The sequence below is a fragment of the Lithobates pipiens genome, unplaced genomic scaffold (assembly GCF_037356315.1).
Source record: "Lithobates pipiens isolate NorthernLeopardFrog02 unplaced genomic scaffold, aLitPip1_a1.2 Scaffold_18, whole genome shotgun sequence".
NCBI classification, from domain to species: Eukaryota; Metazoa; Chordata; class Amphibia; order Anura; family Ranidae; genus Lithobates; species Lithobates pipiens.
Window position 1 is genome coordinate 84,833,318 of NW_027507758.1, and position 12,986 is coordinate 84,846,303.

Sequence of the window (12,986 nt, forward strand, 5' to 3'; positions counted from 1 at the left end):
CAAATGTATACAAAAATTTAAATTTTCTCAGATGTGCATTAAATGTGGAACTAAACCCCAAATCATCCCTACCTAAACTGTGATGCGCGTCCCATATAAACATCATGCGGCTATTGATATTACGGAGATATCTGATGTGCCAGAGAGAAGGACATAAAAACTCCAAGAAAGGGGCTTTCCGTCTGGAAAAGGGGATATATTATTTTATATCTCAATTCCAAATACAAGGAAAAAAAATAAATTTAAATAACCAAAGAAGAGATCTAAACTACCAATTGATCCAATGTTTGGGGTTTGCTAATCAAGAGAAAATCCAGTCCTAGCATCATTTGTCACTTTAGCACATGAGCACTTTAGCAAAACTGATTGGCTCCTGGTGCTGTTTCTCCCTCGCCCACTCTGAGCTCTGCTGTGGAGGGATTGCAAGAGGCTCATGCTGAGGCATATTTGGGTACTTGCACTGCTTGCAGTAACTGCTTTAATTTGTTTCTTTTATATCTGCCTTGAGTTTAGCTTGAAAACCCAACTCAGAGCTACTGTTAAATTACCCATGCAGACCCCCCCCCCCCCCGCACTGCATGGGTTAAATGCTTGTTTTGCTAAGGGAGAAAGGAAAGAGTGCGAATACTTACCTTATTATCTGCTCCCCCCGAGAGCTGACACTTTCCTCTTCTGTCCAATGCTCTGGATCATGGGTCTTCAAACTATGGCCCTCCAGTTGTTCAGGAACTACAATTCCCATCATGCCTAGTCATGTCTGTGAATGTCAGAGTTTTACAATGCCTCATGGGATGTGTAGTTTCACAACAGCTGGAGGGCCGTAGTTTGAGGATCCCTGCTCTGGATTGTGGGTGGGCTTCCACTGTCACCTGTACAATGATAGACCCAAAGAAACCATTAATGATTGGACTTCTATAGTAATTATCTATAAGGCTTGGAGATCAGAACGTCAATGAACTCCATGCAACTTCCCCAGGCACAGGAGCAAAACGATCCTCATTCACAATAGAACAATAGAACATCAGCGCTTGAATGGAACTAGGTGGTGGTGGGGGGAATGGGATCGCAAAAAACAGGGCTATGTGTTTTGTGCAACAGCACGTTTTCAGGGGGGTAATGTGTGCTGGGAAAACCTTTGTTTATTTGTGCTGTACAAAGTCCTTCTATGTACGCCTTACTTCAAAAGCTAATTATAAATTGGGGTGGCTGGCATTTTTGCATAGTTTGCGTGCTGAAATCAGAGTGGAGACTCACTGGATGCCTGCAGCTGCCTTTGTGTTCTTTCTAGTCTTCTAATTTGTCCCTGTGCTCTTAAGGAGGAATGGGTTGCCTTCAGGCATACCTGCCTTTAACCACTTACCAACCATATGCTGTAAATATAAGGCGACTCCCCTGGGCTGGATCACACAGCTGTACGTGATTCTGCACTTCCAGGTCTGGGGCGTGCACGGTGTCACCAGCAACCAGGAGCCATTTAGCGGGGAATGGAATGTCCACTGGGACCCGCAGATCATTCGTGATGCAGGCAGAATGGCGGTCTGTAAACAAGGCAGATAGCCATTCGGTGAAAAGGGAAGGTTGTGATCCTGTGTTCCTACTAGGGATGGGTGAACAGTTTGGCCTGAGCATAAGTTGGGGTCGAACTTTCATTGTTTGGACATTCAGCGAACATCCGAACAAACAGGGCCTTCAACCGTATGTACGCCCCCCCCCCCCCCCCCCAAACCGACCACAGTGCATTGCAAGCCCTAATTGGCTGAAGCAGTGAAATCCTCATTTTTTGAGGGGGAAACACATGTACTTGGTTACTTTCACTCCATTTAGCGGTCATCCAATACTCATTCACATAGGGTGGGGGGGCCGGAATCTGGGGTCCCCTTATTAAAGGGTGCTCCCGGATTCTGATAAGCCTGCAGACCCCGACAACCAATGGCCAAGGTTGTCAGGAAGAGGCTCTTGTCCTCATCAACATGGGGACAAGGTGCTTTCGGGTGGGATTCCCCTTTAAACCCATACCAGGTGACGGGGCTCGCGAGGTGTCAGTCTCGCCAATGGAGGCGGCGACATTGACTTCCTGCGCTAGTCCCGTCTATCTGGAGCCACGTTCAAAATGAATGGACTTTACTCCGTGTGTGGGCAAGTCCGTTCATTTCAAAAGTCCGGCGGACTAGCACACAGACAGGTGGATTGTCCGCCAAACTGCCGAGTCTGGCGGACAATTTTGAGTCAAGACTTCTTTCTAAGTCCACCGGACTTTTGGGAACAAAAAGTCCGCTGGAGCCCACACACGGGCTTATTGTCCGCCGGATAATCTGATCGTGTGTACATGGCATAATATGAATAAATTCACATATATAAGTTCATGAGTTAAATCTGTGTGCAAAATGATATATGTGAATTTATTCATATTAGTGTTTATTACTTGTTGGACTTTGTTTTTTGAATTTCACCTTTTACACTCCAGGAGAACAGTGGATTTATTCAGAAATTTTTATTTTTCACATTTCTTTTTTTTTTTTTTTTTCATGTATGTCATTATATCATTAGACTAGGATTGACATATAATTTTTCACTTGATGCACCTTATATACACACTGGATGTTAAAGATTGCTGTTTGGAATCTGTGGCATTGGTGCACTTTACCAGTGATCTAGAGAAGAGTAGAGAAGATTTTTTATTTGCACTTGCCTATTCTGTTCTGCACGCTTACATGTCAGGTGTGTGAGCAGTTCTATTTAGTATTTATATACATATTGATTCATTTCTGCACTTTAGTTATTAGTTACTTTTATATGTTGGCAGCTTCTCCCATCCTTTTATATCCTATTCTATACAGTTTGGTTTTGCGCATTAGTTCCCCATTTCTTTATATTTGATTTAAAAATTACGTTTTTCACAAACTTTTTTTTTATTGATACATGTCCCCCAGCGCCGGACCCTGACCCCTATAACCATTGTATGCCCAATTACTTGCATATAAGCCTTCAAAATGGGCACTTTTTGAACTTTCGCAGTGTTCAAAAGTTCTGGTGAGATCTGTACAGGGGTTCGTTCGGCCCATCCCTAGATCCTACAAAGCAGGAACACTGATCTCTGCCTTCCCATAGTAAAAGCACCTCCCCACACAGTTAGGAAGCACTCCCTAGGCCCACATTTATCCCTTTGATTGCCCTGTTAACCCCTTCCCTGCCAGTGTCATTAGTACAGTGACAGTGCATATTTTTAGCACTGATCATTGTATTTGTGTCACTGGTCCCCAAAAAATGTCACTTAAAGTGGTTGTAAACCCACAATCCCAAAAAAAACCTGCAAGACAAAGGCATAATGAGCTAGTATGCATAGCATATTAGCTCATTATGAATTACTTACCTTAGATCAAAGCCCCTGCAGCGGTCCTCATACACTGCTCCAACATCTCTCCTGGAGCTACTTCTGGGTACCGCGGGCTCCGATTCTGTAATTGGCCGGAGCCACGATGACGTCACTCCCATGCATGTGCGTGGAAGCCGCCAGCAACGGCACACTCATGGAAGCAACGGCATGTACGTGCCATTACCTCTTTGCGCATGTGCCAATGATGTCGGCACATGCAGATGCAGGGGATATCTCCTAAACAAGTTTAGGAGATATTCGGGGTAGCTACAGGTAAGCTTTATTATAGGCTTACCTGTAGCAAAAAGTGGTTGTAAAGGGTTTACAACCACTTTAATGTCCGTTTTGTCCACCACAATGTCGCAGTCCCGCTACAAGTTGCTGATCGCTGCTATTGGCCCTCTGATCCCTCCTGTATTGATTTGTATTGTAAGTGTACTGTCTGCCCTCATGTTGTAAAGCGCTGCGCAAACTGTTGGCCCTATATAAATCCTGTATAATAATAATTACTAGTAAAAAAAAAAATTCCATAAATCTATCCCATAGTTTGTAAACTCTATAACTTTTGTGCAAACCAATCAATATATGCTTATAGGGATTTTTTTTTTACCAAAAACATGTAGCAGAATACATATTGGCTTAAACTGATAAGGAAATTCGATTTTTTTATATTTTTATATATATAAATATTTTTTAATTGTTGGTCTTTTTTTAATTATTGTGCAAAAAATAAAAACCGCAGAGGTGATCAAATACCACAGAAAAGAAAGCTCTATTTGTGGTAAAAAAGGACATACATTTTATTTGGGTACAGCATTGCATGACTGCGCAATTGTTAGTTAAAGTAACCAAGTCCACCGGATAGTCCGATCGTGTGTACGCGGCATAAGAGGAAGAAGAAGAAGAAAGGAGCATGCAAATAGGAGGAAAGAGAAGAGTGACAGAGAGTTGAGCTCATCATGGCGCTGCTTCTCCTTTCACTGTCCGGTAACAGGCTGGGAGGGGTCCAGGATGATCTGGGATGAGAGGAAGGGGCTTGAATGATGCTGGCCATCAGACTGAGGACATCTAATGGTAGAAAAAAAATACTGCGGGGGAAATCACTGCATTGAAGCTGAATACTTCAATAAAAATGAGTTTTGTTATTTTAACCTTTATTAGGCTATTCATTTTTATCTTGTTCTGTCTTCGCCACATGTTACCATGTGAGCAGCTCTACATGCAGCTAAACCTTCCTATGCACCAAACAAACAGACTGTATGAAACATTTCTGAAGCTTTATTGAAATGAACAGGGTGATGTGAAACTGGGAACAAATAGAAAGAAGCATACAGTAAGGATACATTAAATATAACAATAGTGTCTTTGTTACTGAAGTTTGTGGTAAGATACTAGGTACAAGTAGATCCAGTTCTTACCAGCGATGCCACCACTTAGACAAGACCCATGTGTAGCTCTCCACTGTAGACATGCTAAGGTGATGAATAGGCTTTGCAGCTTTTTCTTCTTTACATGTGCTCTTGCAAAATGAAACATAGGATCTCCAGGATGCTTCTCACTGACATGAGGGATGATGGAAACCTTACAGGTTTGTTCAAACACTAATAAATAAAGTTCTGTTAACCCAGGGGTGCGCCCGTCTATTGTGGGCGCCACCCCCCCATCCATGCCCCGCCATCCTCCCTATCCATGCGTCCGACCCCTTTCAGGACGCTGGGCGCCTGAATTCCAATGGCGGGGATGGGTGGGGGTTGTGTTTTTTGAAGCACTAATTAGAGCCAGAGGCTCTAATAGGCTTCAAAATAGGGTTGGCTCGGATCGCAGAGCATCGTGTCCGAATCCCACCCAGGTGTGTTGCAACAGAGAATTAATATTCGCTGTTGCAGCACTGATCTTCCTCCTGGCCAATTTAGAAGTGAGGCTGATACCTGTCCCCCAATTTTCTGAAAGGACAGGCGATCCTTTCGGACACCTAGGAGGAGACGCACAGTGGGATCTAGGAGAAGAGCCACTGGTTGATGTCTGGATGCTCGCCAATGTCCGATCCCCACCGCTGCCTGTTGCCCCGATCCCCGCTGCTTCTCGGGTCCCCCCCCCCCGATCCCTGACGCTCCTCGGATGCCTGATCCCGCCAGCTAGGTGGGGTAACGGCCGGTGGACCGATCGGCAGACAGCAGCGAGTGGGGGGGTTTGATTGTTTGCCAACCCCCCAAACAAAAAAACATCAGCTGCCACTGTGTTAACCACCTCAGCATTACCCCCTTCCTGCCCAGGCCAATTTCAGCTCTGTCACACTTTGAATGACAATTGGGCAGTCATGCAACACTGTACTCAAATTAAATTTTTATCATTTTTTTTTCACACAAATATAGCTTTCTTTTGGGGGTATTTGATCACTACTGCGTTTTTATTTTTTATTTTTTTGCACTATAAACGAAAAATGAATGAATATTTTGAAAAAATACCAATATTTTTTACTTTCCGCTGTAAAACATATCCAATAAAAATATAAAAAAATAGAATTTCTTCATAATGTATTCAGCTGCATATCTTTGGTAAAAGAAAAATCACAATAAGTCTATATTGATTGCTTTGTGTAAAAGTTATAACGTCTACAAACTAAGGTGTATATATATATATATATATATATATATATATATATATATATATATATATATATATATATATATTTATATATATATTTATGGTTCAGAGCCCTATGGCCGGTACGGATAAGGATGACAAACAGGGTTAACATAAAACTTACCACTTGAAATAGACCTGAAAGTGTGCCTTGGTCTAACATACGGTATACCAAAATAAGGGGGCAAAAACATACAGGTAGGGATTGTGCTTTATTGATTTGATTTATTTACTCAGTGAGCTTGGCAAAGGCCTGGGCCATCTCCACTTGTGGATTGGGGATATAGCGGGCGAAGCAGTTAGACTTCCATCTGCCCAGTTTTTTGATCACGTGATCCGGGACTCCTTGCCGGGAGGCTGTTGAGGCTGCCCCGATGTGGAATGAGTGTCCGGAGTACTGAGCCGGGTTGAGATGGAGGATGCGTAGTAGAATTCTAACATGTTCCATGAACCGGGCCGTACTTAGGGGTTTAGCCTGGAACGGCAGGAGTGGACTAGTGTCTGGTTGATCGGCCAGCAGGGACCACAGACGGGTAAGAGTAGAGACTGGTCACCAGCTGTTATTAGTTTTGTAATAGTGAACATCCGTACCAGAGCCAGTCTGCTGTGTCTTGGAGACTGCCAGGTGTAGGGTAAAATGATCTCCGCAACGGACCAGGTGGTGTTTGCGAAGCGTGCGTCCTATGGGGCTGCTACAGGTGAATTCTCCTGGCCGTAAGAAACCATAGAAGGCCAGGTGTATGGCTGCCTGTAAGACTATGCTAGAATGTAGGCCAAAAGGTGACGTGGCCAGGATGTCTGACATTTTTCTAAAAACGTCTCCTGTGATCGGCAGGCGTTTGGTGCTGCACACCGGCTGCCGCCTCTGGATGCCGCGCAAGACGGCTCGTACCGCATGGCAGGAGAACACCGAGGGCTCAGAAGGGTTTTGGAGCGACGTGAAATGTTGAATACCGGCTAGATACAACCGGATTGTATTGTGCGACAAAGTGAGTTCTGAGTGACAGTAGGTGACAAAGGCCAGGATTTGTTTGATGCGGGATGTCTCTGTATGGTGGCATGTCAGAAAACGGTTGAAGGCCCTCCAGGCCGCCTGGTATGCCTTGAGGGTGTTGCGTGAGAGTGATAGATTGATGAGGTCTGTTGCTGCTAGAAGGTGTGGGGTTAGTCCAGGCTCAGCTGAGACCAGGCCGGGATAGGTGCTGATGTTGGCACGGCTTCCGGTACCTGTTCGAAAAACGAAACCAGATTAAACCGTGAGAGAGCATCTGCAGCAGAGTTGTGTCTACCAGGGATGAAGGAGCAGTAAACGTTAAATTGGTGTAATAAGGAGAGCTGGACCAGCCGACGCAGGAAGGACATTATTGTTAAAGACCTGGACCTGCCTTTATTGATAATCTCTGCCGTGGCCAAATTGTCTGTTGAGAACGCCACGGTCTGACCTGACCAGCTGTGACCCCAGACATGCGCTGCTGCTACTATGGGGTATATCTCAAACAGGGAGGATGTCTCGGAAAAACCAGGTATAGCCAAAATTTGGGGAGGCCAGGGAGCTGAGAGCCATAGGTGGCCAAAAATTGCCACGAAGCCTGTGGAGGCGGCAGCGTCGGTCACCACCTGGGGCGAGAGAGAGGACACCGATGGAATAAACAGGGATACACCATTCCAAGATGACAGAAACTCTTCCCACATGAAAAGATCCGCCATGGCGGCGGTATCAAGGCTGAGGACCTGCTCCGGATCCTGGGTGTGGGATAGTAGCGCTAGTAGGTGGGAAACGAAGGAGCGACCCTGGGAAATGATGCGCATGGTGAAGTTTAACATGCCGAGGAGAGACTGCAACTGCTTCTTGGTGCATGACCGGGAATGGGTGAAGTCCCTCAGGACGGTCCTGATGCGAGATAGCTTGTCCGTGGGGAGGCTGGCCTGCATGGTATTGGTATCCAAATTGACCCTGAGAAAAGTAATGGCCTGCGCTGGACCATCGACCTTATGCTCTGCAATAGGGATATTTAGATTACCAAAAACTACCCTCAATCTATCCAAGTCCCCAGGCATAGAAGTGGGTGGCTCAATCAACAGGAAGTCGTCGAGATAATGTATGACCTCCCGACATCGGGCTACGTGTAGTAGAACCCACTTAAGTGCCTGGGCAAAAGTATCAAAGAGCCAGGGACTGCTCTTGGACCCGAAGGTCAGTTTGGTTGCAAAGTAATAGCGGTCCCTCAACTTAACGCCGTGCCAGCACCAAAGGGACGGGTGGATGGGGAGGAGCTTAAACGCGTCCGCGATGTCGGCTTTAGAGAGCCAGGTGCCTGTACCCGTCTTTAGTATGGCGTGGATAGCCATGTCCACTGAGGCGTATTTAAGTGAAAACTCCTCGGAGGGGATGAGGGAGTTGAGACTGGGAATAGAAGAGGAATAAGGCGCTGACAAGTCATAAACCAATCTTAGTTTATTTGAAAACTTTCCCTTAACAAGCCCGATAGGGCTGACTCTCCAGGTGTTGAAGGGGGGCTGGGTGAAAGGGCCTATCATAAAGTCCCGATCTAGCTCGGCTTGCAGGAGCTGGTCTATGGCTGGTTCGTCCAAGGTTGCTGATCGTAGATTCCGGCACTCATGCGTCACATGGGGAAGAGATATGAGACCCGTATGAAAACCTTGGGTGAAGCCTTGCATCAGATAGATGGACAGCATTGGAGTGGGGTGACCTGCCAGGTAGAAACTCAGCCAGGAGACGTTGACCTGGCTTAGTCATTTTTTCTTGAATTGTTTCACCTCACATGTAAGCCTGGGGTGAGCCCTTTGACACAGGGTACAGATATGGAGCAGCTTGCATTGGCTGAAGTTGCATGACCCGTAATTATAGTTATTACAGATCGCTGCGCCGCCTACAGTTTTGACCGGACGCCCAAACCTGTCTACCTGCGGTAGGCGTGCGGGGGCCTTTTGACCCTGAGCATCACCCGAGGTTGAAGGGTTCTCTGAGGGGCGAACTGCCGTTGAGATGGCACACCAAGTGGCGGTGTGGATGGCTGACTGACAAATAGCACAGAGGGGAGAACGTAAGCCCACAAAGTGGCGGCAGAACAATTCTGTGTCTACGACGCTCCAGTCAGTTGGCACCTGAAACTGTCGAAATCTAGCGGCTGCTCTGGCAGAAAAGGAGCGATGATAGTCATAAAATCCGAAGCCACCGTATTTGTAGCCCAGCTCCACCACTAAGTGGAGGTACCGGTCCAGCTCCTCCCTCATGTTGGGGGAGGAAGAGCAGAGGACGTCCCTCAGCATGCCAAAGGCCAAAGTAAATTCGATAACAGAAAGTTTCCTGTCCAGCCTGGGGTCTTTGGTCTTGAGGACCACCGAGACATCTCCCCATGTGTACGCTTTGTTCTCCGCGAGATCGTGCACGGAGATGAGCAGGGAGGCAAGATTGGCGTCCTTGCCCTCCAGGATGTCCTTCCTGACATTGGCCGGAACCAGATGGGAAGGGTAAACCACGGTGCCGCCTCCTGAGGTACCTGTGGGAGGAACAGCCACTGCCTGTGCCGTTGGTTCAGGAGAAGAGCCGGGCAGGGGAGTTTCCAGGAGCGCTACCCTATTCTGGACCTCGGAGACTGAGGTAGCCAGGGAAGACACTAACGCATGCAGTTGTGTAATGGAAGAGGCGATGGACTCCAGGGAGGCCTGCTGGACACTGGGGCCTGTCATGGCTGGAGGTGGGAAGAGGAGTTTGAAGAGCTCGGCCTTCCGGGCAGTCGCAGGGAAGGGAATGCTTCTACGCCTCAACTCCGCTGTCAGCCTGGGAATGGTCCAAGCCCTGAGGGACCGTAGGCTGCCATCCTCTGAAGCTGGGGATGGGGACAACGGGGCTGTGAGGTCCTCACTGCCAGCTAGAGACATGCTGGAATAGTCGGATCAGCTTGTGTTTGGGGTTGACTTTCCTTCTGAGCGGAACCTATATAGGGTGACATTAATTACAACACTCGTTGGTGATCTCTGATGGGATACATACCTAATAGAGAGGAGGGGCACTCCTGCTTCCGTGCGCCTCCTCCCCCGTACTCTCATATATATTTTTCTTACCTAAGAAGGCACCGTCCAAACTGGTGCAGGGTGGACCTACTGTGACTCGACTGACCTAAGAACATGAAAGTAAAATTGCTGAGAGTTCCGACCTGTTTAAACAAAAATGGCTAAATAGTGACTTGCGTGAGGTGACAAGGTGTGTTGTTCCCTATTCCCTATTCATCGATTCTTTTTATTTATTTTTTCCTTCTTTTTTTTTTTTTTCCTTTTTTTTTTTTTTTTCCATCATCATTCATTTTTTTCCATTTTTTTTTCCCCTTTATTTTTTATTTTTTTTGAGATGAAAAATGAAATGAAATGAAATGAGACGAACGAACATAAACGCAATGTTGCCTTTGCTGAGAACCTGCCATGACAGAGGCGCAGCTCGGTCGTGTCGCCGGCGCAACTGACAGCAAGCCGGACTCTGGAGCATGTACTGAAATGAGGCAACTTAGTGAAATGAGGCCAAATGAGCACGGCCCCTTGGCTAGAACCCGAATTTGTAAAACAACTAGGTTTGAACTGAGGTGCAGGAGGTGACAGTGAAATGAGTGAATCCGCCATGATAGAGGCCCGAATCGCCATGCCGTAATTTTGCGACTGAGCACGAAACGGACTCTGGAGCATGTACTGAAATGAGGCCAGTCCTGGGGCACGCCGAGACGATTAAGAGCATAGGCGTGACTATTCATGTCGGAGCGTGATAGATGAAACGAAATGATACCCATGACAAAGACAGGGGTCAATGGCTGCGCTCAAGAATCGACAGTGACCCTGTTCTCTGGAGCATGTACTGAAATGAGGCCTGTCCTGGGGCACGCCGAGACGAATTAGTGCACGGGCGTGATTTATTCGTGTCGGAGCGTGATAGGTGAAACGAAATGATGCCCATGACAAAGACGGGGATCAAATGGCTGCGCTCAAGAATCAACGGTGAACCCTGTCTCTGGAGCATGTACTGAAATGAGGCGAAGCAGCTGGGCACACCGGAACGAATCGGTGCATGTATCTGCGACAGGATTTGAACCGGAGCGTAATAAGTGACACACCATGACAGAGACCGGAATCAACGACTGGCCCACCGATTCGGTAAAGAATCCGTCTCTGGAGCATGTATAGAAATGAGGCCAAACAACTGGGCGTAACGAGGCGAATCGGTGCATCGGTATAATGCGACAGGTTTTGTAACGGGGCGTGATAAGTGACCAGAAATGATATGCCATGACGAAGACAAGAATCGAAAACCGAGCCTGAACCTGCGAACGATTCTGTCTCCGGAGCATGTATTGAAATGAGGCCGACAACTGGGGCACACCGGAGCGAATCGGTGCATCGGAGATGCGACTAGATTCGAATCGGAGCGCGATTCGTGACCGAAATGAAATGAAATGAAATGATTTGAAATGATCGAAATGATTGAAATGATCGAAATGTTTGAAATGATCGAAATGATTGAAATGATCGACATGATTAAAACGATCGAAATGACTGAAATGAACGAAATGACTGAAACGAAATGATTGAAATTCTCCGGTTTGGTTTAGAATGTAGAACGTCTGTTTGGGAATTTTCGAAATGATCCGAACGATTCGGACGTAGAGACCAGTGATTTGGTCGGTATGCGGAAGGTTTAGAAAAGTGAAATGCTCGATGCGGTGTCATGAACGGGTGACCACGACTTTTATGAAATGGAAGAAATGATTCGAAATGATCGAAATGATTGAAGTAATTGACATGTTTGAAATGATCGAAATGATTGAAATGATCGAAATGTTTGAAATGATCGAAATGTTTGAAATGACCGAGGTGATTGAAATGATCGAAATGATCGAAATGATTGAAATGATCGACGTTCTCCAGTTAGTTAGACCTTAGAACGTCTGTTTGGGATTTTTGAAATGACCCGAACGATTCGGATGTAGAGACCAGTGATTTGGTCAGTATGCGGAAGGTTTTTGAAAATGAAATGCTCGATGTGGTGTCATGGACGGGTGACCACGACTTCTTTCGAACAAGAGCGTGCAACGATATCGGAAAAAACGATGGTGACATTTCAGTGAGTGGTTCGTGAGTTCAACACATCACAGTTTAGTGATATGAAATAACATGAAATGAGAAAATGGGAGCCGAAGCCCTACCTGCGACAGCCGGACCAGATGCGTCGTACGACACCAGCAAGTTTTCGAGTATTGCGACACTCAGACAAATACACGAACGCACACGACGACAAAACAGACTGTAACACGAGGACAAAGACAGGACTTCTAACGAACACGGAACTCACGAACACTGCACTCACTCTATCGAATGGTCTCGAATAGTCGGCCCTAGAACTGTGACGTAGTAACGTTATATACCCTTCCGGGCTCCTCCCATAATTTCAGGCCACCATACTGGCCTTCTTATATATATATTGGAATTTTTATGTATTTTTTGTTATACTATTAATGGCGGTGATCAGAGATCAGTAAAATAGGATTGCAATAGTGTAGCAAACAATCTGACACAAACTGATGCTGGGGGGGAACTGACTAACTGCCACTGACACTAATACAGTGATCAAAAGCTAATAATGTGCACTTTCACTGTACTAATGACACTGGCTGGGAAGGGGTTAATATCTAGGGTGATCAAGGGGTTAAATGTGTGCCTAACAATGTTTAGTGTGTGTATTGTGCGCTGTTATTACTAAGCAATGTGCTGGTTTTTACTCCCTGCTTTTCAGGGAGCAAAAAGTACCAGTTACTTACCGGTAACTGTCTTTCTGGGAAATCTTCCAGGACGGCACACCTGAGAGATGAGAGGCTCCTCCCTACAGGAAACACAATCAATCGACAGCTGTTTTAAGTCCCCACCCTTCCCCTTGATCCTCAGTTTGTAGAGAAGTAACTCCTGAACC

The 12,986-nt window shown here is 46.2% G+C and overlaps 1 long non-coding RNA gene across 1 annotated transcript in view; it reads right to left on the minus strand.

The window, feature by feature from the left end:
• Positions 1 to 598: 598 nt before the first annotated feature.
• The window catches only part of LOC143987265 (uncharacterized), a 45,930-nt gene continuing 33,542 nt past the window's right edge, over positions 599 to 12,986 (minus strand). The window contains exon 3 of the long non-coding RNA XR_013276621.1: positions 599 to 1,538. This is a non-coding gene — a long non-coding RNA (uncharacterized LOC143987265). The remainder of the gene's footprint in view (positions 1,539 to 12,986) is intronic.